Below are 8,156 nucleotides of genomic sequence, written 5' to 3' on the forward strand. Positions count from 1 at the left end.
TCCGTCTATGTAGCGAAATAGTGGGAAGATTTTTGGGTAGAGGTGATAGGCCTACCAAGCCTGGTGATAGCTGTTTATCCAAGATAGAATCTTAGTTCAACCTTAAGTTTACCCACAGAATCACCCAATCCTCCTGTAAACTTAATTGTTAGTCTAAAGAGGGACAGCTCTTTAGACATTAGGAAAAAACCTTGCATAGAGAGTAAAAAACCTAATTTCCATAGTTGGCTCAAAAGCAGCCATCAATTAAGAAAGCATTCAAGCTCAACATTAAATATCTAAAAAACCTAAATATCTCACTGAACTCCTCACATCACATTGGATTAATCTATTATTTCATAGAAGCAATAATGCTAATATAAGTAACATGAACATTTTCTCCTCCGCATAAGCCTAAATCAGACAGAAAGATTTCACTGATGTTTAACAGCTCAATGCCAATAAATACAAACAAGCCAGTATTACCACACTGTTAACCCCACACAGGCATGCTTTAAGGAAAGGTTAAAAAAAGTAAAAGGAACTCGGCAAACTCAACCCCGCCTGCTTACCAAAAACATCACCTCTAGCATTACTAGTATTAGAGGCACTGCCTGCCCAGTGACACATGTTTAACGGCCGCGGTACCCTGGCCGTGCAAAGGTAGCACAATCACTTGTTCTTTAAATAGGGACTTGCATGAATGGCACCACGAGGGTTTAACTATCTCTTACTTTCAACCAGTGAAATTGACCTGCCCGTGAAGAGGCGGACATAAAACAATAAGACGAGAAAACCCTATGGAGCTTTAATTTATTAATGAAATCAAAAATTACATAAACCTATGGACATTCAAACTACTACAATTGCAATAAAAATTTTGGTTGGGGTGACCTCGGAGCATAACTAAACCTCCGAATGGACTATGCTAAGACCACACAAGCCAAAGCGAACTAACACCCATAATTGACCCAATAACTTGACCAATGGAACAAATTACCCTAGGGATAACAGTGCAATCCTATTCTAGAGTCCATATCAACAATAGGGTTTACGACCTTGATGTTGGATCAGGACTTCCTAATGGTGCAACAGCTATCAAGGGTTCGTTTGTTCAACGATTAAAGTCCTACGTGATCTGAGTTCATACCGGAGCAATCCAGGTCGGTTTCTATCTATTCAATATCTCTCCCTGTACGAAAGGAAAAGAGAAATAGGGCCCACTTCATAAAGCACCCTCATTCCATAGATGATCTAGTCTCAATCTAATAAAACATTACATACTCAACCCAAGAAAAGGGTTTGTTAGGATGGCAGAGCCCAGTAATTGCATAAAATTTAAAACTTTAAAATCAGAGGTTCAACTGCTCTTCTTAACACAATGTCCACAACAAGCATTCTACTTATCATTTTACCTGCACTGGCCGCCGTAGCATTTCTCACACTCTTTGAACGAAAATTATTAGGCTACATACAACTGCGTAAAGGACCTAACATCGTGGGCCCTTATGGTTTACTACAACCCTTTGCCGACGCAATAAAACTCCTCACTAAAGAACCCTTAAAACCTTCAACACCCACTACCATTCTCTATATTACTGCACCAGCCTTAGCCTTTTCTATTACTCTTCTACTATGAACCCCCCTTCCTATGCCTAATCCTCTAATCAACTTTAATCTAGGACTTCTATTTATCCTAGCTACATCTAGCCTAGCTGTTTACTCCATTCTATGATTGGGGTGAGCATCAAACTCTAACTATGCACTAATCAGAGCACTACAAGCCATCGCCCAAACAATTTCATATGAAGTTACTCTGGCTATCATTTTAATATCAATCCTACTAATAAGCGGCTCATTCAACCTTCACATACTTATTACAACACAAGAACATCTCTGACTCCTCCTACCATCATGACCCTTAACCATAATATGATTTATTTTCACATTAGCAGAGACTAATCGAACTCCCTTCGACCTCACAGAAGGTGAGTCAGAACTAGTCTCAGGCTTCAATATTGAATATGCTGCAGGTCCATTTGCTCTATTCTTCATAGCTGAATACACAAATATTATTATAATAAATGCCCTAACAACTACAATTTTTGTAGGAACATTATACTCCGTTCATTCTCCAAAACTATTCACAACATGCTTTGCCACCAAAACACTCCTCCTGACTTCTTTATACTTATGAATCTGAACAACATACCCCCGATTCCGTTATGATCAGCTCATACACTTACTATGAAAAAATTTTCTCCCCCTTACACTAGCACTCCTCATATAACATCTCAATATCCACTACAATCTCCAGTATCCCCCCTCAAACCTAGAAATATGTCTGACAAAAGAGTTACTTTGATAGAGTAAATGATAGAGGTCCTAACCCTCTTATTTCTAGGATTATAGGAATCGAACCTAGCCCTGAGAACCCAAATCTCTCCGTGCTACCTATCACACTCCATCCTAAAGTAAGGTCAGCTAAATAAGCTATCGGGCCCATACCCTGAAAATGTTGGTTACACCCTTCTCATACTAATTAACCCACTAGCTCAACTTATCATATATCTTACCATAATCATAGGCACCCTTATTACAATACTAAGTTCACACTGATTCCTTACCTGAGCAGGCCTAGAAATAAACATACTACCTTTAGCCCAATTCTAATCAAAAAAGCAAGCCCCCGTTCCACAGAAGCCACCACTAAATATTTCCTAACACAATCCACTGCATCAATGATTCTCATAATAGCAATCATTTCCAACAATATATTATCCGGACATTGGACTATAACAAGCAATATTAACCAGCTTTCATCTTTAATTATAACAATGGCACTCATTATAAAACTAGGAATAGCCCCTTTTCATTTTTGAATTCCAGAGGTGACCCAAGGGACCCCCTTAATTCCCGGTCTACTCCTCCTCACATGACAAAAACTAGCCCCTATCTCTATTATATACCAAATTCACCCATCAATTAACACAAACATTCTCCAAACCCTATCAATCCTATCTATCATACTAGGTAGCTGAGGGGGCCTTAACCAAACACAACTATGTAAAATTCTAGCATACTCCTCAATCACTCACATGGGGTGAATAATAACAACTCTAGTATATAATCCAAATATCACAACCTTCTACCTAGCCATATACATAATTATAATAACCACTACATTCCTAGCCCTCAACCTAACCTCAAACACCACAACTCTTATATTATCTCGTGCCTGAAAAAAATTAACTTGATTAGTACCTTTAATATCATCTACCCTCTTATCCATAAGAGGTTTACCACCATTAACTGGTTTCCTACCCAAATGAATTACCACCCAAGAACTTACAAAAAACAATAACTTCACCATTCCCACTATCATGATCATCATAATCCTACTTAACCTATACTTTTACATACGTCTAATCTACACCACTTCCATAACCCTACTCCCTACATCCAACAATACAAAAATAAAATGATAATTCGAAAACACAAAACATACATTTCTCATCCCCCCACTTATTACACTTACCACTCTCCTCCTACCAATCTCCCCACTAGCCGTAGCCATTCCCTAGAAATTTAGGTTAAATAAGACAAAGAGCCTTCAAAACCCTTAGTAACCTAAACGTACTTAATTTCTGCAGTACATAAGGACTGCAAGTTCTACTCTGCATCAGCTGAACGCAAATCAATTACTTTAATTAAGCTAAGCCCTTATTAGATCAATGGGACTCAAACCCATAAAAATTTAGTTAACAGCTAAATACCCTAATCAACTGGCTTTTATCTACTTCTCCCACTGCAGGGAAAAAAAGGCAGGAGAAGCCCCGGCAGAGATTAAAGCTGCTCCCTTGAATTTGCAATTCAACATGAAAAATCACATCGGGGCTGGCAAAAAGAGGGCTTTACCTCTGTTTTTAGGTTTACAGCCTAATGTTTGCTTAGTCATTTTACCCTTATTTTCCCCCCACCTATGCTCATCATCCGCTGGTTATTCTTAACAAACCATAAAGATATTGGAACTCTATATATACTATTCGGCGCATGAGCTGGGATTATAGGCACAGCTATGAGCCTTCTTATTCGAGCTGAATTAGGCCAACCCAGCAACCTATTAGGCAATGACCATATTTACAATGTTATCGTTACAGCTCATGCATTTATTATAATTTTCTTCATAGTTATACCCATCATAATTGGAGGCTTCGGAAATTGATTAGTACCCTTAATAATTGGTGCTCCCAACATAGCATTCCCCCGCTTAAATAATATAAGCTTCTGACTTCTTCCTCCCTCTTTCCTACTTCTACTCACATCCACCATGGTAGAAGCTGGGGCCAGAACCGGTTGAAGAGTGTATCCTCCCCTAGCAGGAAATTTCTCCCACCCAGGAGACTCTGTAGACCTGACTATTTTCTCACTTCACCTAGTAGGCATCGCCTCCATTTTAGGGGCCATCAACTTCATCACCACTATTATTAACGTAAAACCCCCTGCAATATCTTAATACTAAACCCCCTTGTTTGTCTGATCAATCTTAATTACAGCAGTCCTACTACTCCTCTCTCTACCAGTATTAGCTGCTGGCATCACCATACTACTAACAGACCGCAACCTCAACACCACCTTCTTTGACCCTGCTGGAGGAGGAGACCCCATCTTATACCAGCACTTATTTTGATTTTTTGGTCACTCCAAAGTCTATATCCTCATTCTACCAGGATTTGGAATGATTTCCCACATTGTAACATACTGCTCCAGAAAAAAGAACCATTTGGGTACATAGGTATAGTATGAGCTATAATATCAATTGGGTTTCTAGGCTTTATCGTATGAGCTCACCACATATTTACAGTAGGCATAGACGTAGACACACAATCCTACTTCACTTCCGCCACCATAATTATTGCAATTTCTACTGGTGTTAAAGTCTTTAGTTGACTTGCCACACCACACTTCACAGAGGCAATATCAAATGATCCCCTGCTATACTCTGAGCCTCAGGTTTTATTTTTCTATTCACTGTAGGAGGCCTAACTGGCATCGTACTAGCAAACACATCACTAGATATTGTACTACACGACACATACTATGTTGTAGCCCACTTTCACTATGTCTTATAAATGGGGGCTGTATTCACCATCATGGGGGGCTTTATTCACTGATTCCCCTTATTCTAAGGCTATACGCTAGATCAAACTTGTGCCAAAGCCCACTTCACCATTATATTTGTAGGTGTAAATTTAACCTTCTTCCCACAGCACTTCCTCGGCTTATCTGGAATACCTCGACGCTAATTTGATTACCCTGATGCCTACACCACATGAAATATTATGTCATCTATAGGCTCCTTCATCTCCCTAGTAGCAGTGTTATTAATAATCTACATAATCTGAGAGGCCTTTGCCTCAAAATGTAAAGTCTTATTAATCAAACAACCCTCTAACAATCTAGATTGACTGCATGGCTGTCCTCCACCCTATTAAACATTTGAAGAACCAGCCTACATTAAAATTAAATAAAAAAGGAAGGAATCAAACCCCCTGAAACTGGTTTCAAGCCAATCCTGTAACCTCTATAACTTTTTCAATAAGATATTAGAAAAACTATTTCATAGCTTTGTCAAAGCTAAATCATAGGTTAATCCCTATATATCGTATATGACTTACCCAGTTCAACTAGGCCTACAAGATGCCACATCCCCTATTGTAGAGGAATTAATCGCTTTTCACGACCGTGCTTTTATAATCGTAGCTCTAATTAGCTTTCTAGTCCTATACGTCCTATCCTCAACACTCACAACAAAATTAACCAACACTAACATTACAGATGCCCAAGAAATAGAAACCATTTGAACAATCTTACACGTGATTATCTTAGTCTTAATTGTTCTCCCATCTCTGCGCATCCTATATTTAACAGATGAAATCAACAACCCTTCCTTTACTATCAAATCAATTGGACATCAATGATATTGAACCTATGAGTATACAGATTATGGAGGGTTAATCTTTAACTCTGAAATACTCCCTCCACTATTCTTAAATCCAGGAGGTCTTCGACTTCTAGAAGTTGACAACCCAGTAGTTCTTTCAATTGAAGCCCCCGTCCGTATGATAATTACATCTCAGGACATCTTGCACTCATGAACCATCCCCGCACCAGGTCTAAAAACAGATGCTGTCCCTGGACGCTTGAATCAAACTACATTCACTGCTATACATCCAGACGTCTATTATGGACAATGCTCAAAAATTTGCGGCGCCAATCACAGCTTTATACCTATTGTTGCAGAATTAATTCCACTAAATATTTTTGAAATAGGACCCGTATTCACCCTATAAACATATCACCTCCCACTCCACACCTTTATACTCCTACCCTACTACTCACTATACAATATTCTTATAAATACACTGTATAGCTATCTCAGCATTAACCTTTTAAGTTAAAGATTGAGAGAAGTATCCCTCTCTGCAGTGAAATGCCCCAACTAGATACATCCACATGATTTATCATCATCACAACTATACTTCTCACACTATATCTTATTATACAATTAAAACTATTAAACACATATTGCTACCTATCTCTTTCACAAAAAATCCTAATATTCAACCCCACAACAACCCCTGGCAATTAAAATGAACGAAAATCTATTTGTCCCCTTCGCAGCCCCAATAATACTAGGTTACCTTGCCACAATACCCTTCATTCTATTCCCCATATTACTTCTTCCATTCTCCAAACATCTTATTAACAACTGACGAATTACCATTCAACAAAATCTAATTCAACTCACCCTAAAACCAATAATGGTGACTCACAACACTAAAGGAAAAACCTGATCTCTGATACTGATACCCCTAATTATCTTTATCACCATAACCAATCTTATTGGACTTCTACCTTACTCATTTATACCCACTACTTAACTATCTATAAATCTCACCATAGCAATTCCCTTGTGAGCAGGTACAGTAATTATAGGTCTTCACTTTAAAACTAAAAGTTCTTTAGCCCATTTCCTCCCACAAGGTACCCCCACACCTCTTATTCCCATATTAGTAATCATCAAAACCATTAGCTTATTTATTCAACCAATAGCCCTAGCTGTGCACTTAGCTGCCAATATCACAGCAGGCCACCTACTAATACACCTAATAGGAAGTGTCACACTAGTGTTATCAACCATTAGCTACCCCACCACCTCACTAACATTCATACTCCTAACACTACTAACCATTCTAGAAATTGCAGTTGCTCTTATCCAAGCCTATGTTTTCATACTCCTAGTTAGCCTTTACCTACATGATAATACCTAATGACCCACCAATCCCATGCCTACCACATGGTTAAACCCAGTCCCTGACCCCTAACAGGATCTCTCTCAGCTCTCCTAATAACATCTGGCTTAATTATATGATTCCACTTTTATTCTACTACTCTATTAATACTAGGCCTACTGACCAACATACTAACCATATATCAATGATGGTGTGATATTATCCGAGAAAGTACCTACCAAGTCCACCATATAACATCCGTCCAAAAAAGCCTTCATTACGGAATAGTACTGTTCATTATCTCAGAAATTTTCTTCTTTACCGGTTTCTTCTGAGCATTCTACCACCCAAGCCTCACTCCCACCCCACACCTAGGAGGGCACTGACCACCAACAGACATTAATACCCTAAATCCCCTAGAAGTACCTCCCCTAAACACTTCTATACTACTCGCATCAGGAGTCACAATCACCTGAGACCACCATAGTCTAACAGAAAATAATGGAAAACAAATAATACAAGCCCTGTCCATTACAATCTTACTAGGCATTTATTTCACCCTACTACAAACCTCAGAATACTTTGAAGCACCCTTTACTATTTCCGGTGGTATCTACAGTTCAATGTTTTTTGTTGTCATGGGCTTCCACGGATTTCATGTCATCATTGGGTCTACATTCCTCACTGTCTGTTTTATTTGCCAACTATTATACCATTTCACATCAAATCATCATTTTGGCTTTGAAGCTGCCACATGATACTGACACTTTGTAGGTGTCGTCTGACTATTCTTCTACATCTCTATCTATTGATGAAGGTCTTATTCTTTTAGTATAATTAGTACAGTTGACTTCCAATCAACTAGTTTTGATAGCATTCGAA

At 38.7% G+C, this 8,156-nt stretch overlaps 3 pseudogenes; all 3 read left to right on the top strand.

Moving 5' to 3' along the window:
- Positions 1-1,360: 1,360 nt before the first annotated feature.
- LOC117083326 lies at positions 1,361-3,175 on the top strand (annotated as a pseudogene).
- A 2,454-nt stretch (positions 3,176-5,629) lies between these two features.
- LOC117083331 lies at positions 5,630-6,337 on the top strand (annotated as a pseudogene).
- A 295-nt stretch (positions 6,338-6,632) lies between these two features.
- Positions 6,633-7,470, top strand: LOC117083340 (annotated as a pseudogene).
- The last annotated feature ends 686 nt before the right edge of the window (positions 7,471-8,156 follow it).

The sequence above is a fragment of the Trachypithecus francoisi genome, unplaced genomic scaffold (assembly GCF_009764315.1).
Source record: "Trachypithecus francoisi isolate TF-2019V2 unplaced genomic scaffold, Tfra_2.0 Contig00323, whole genome shotgun sequence".
Classification (NCBI taxonomy): domain Eukaryota; kingdom Metazoa; phylum Chordata; class Mammalia; order Primates; family Cercopithecidae; genus Trachypithecus; species Trachypithecus francoisi.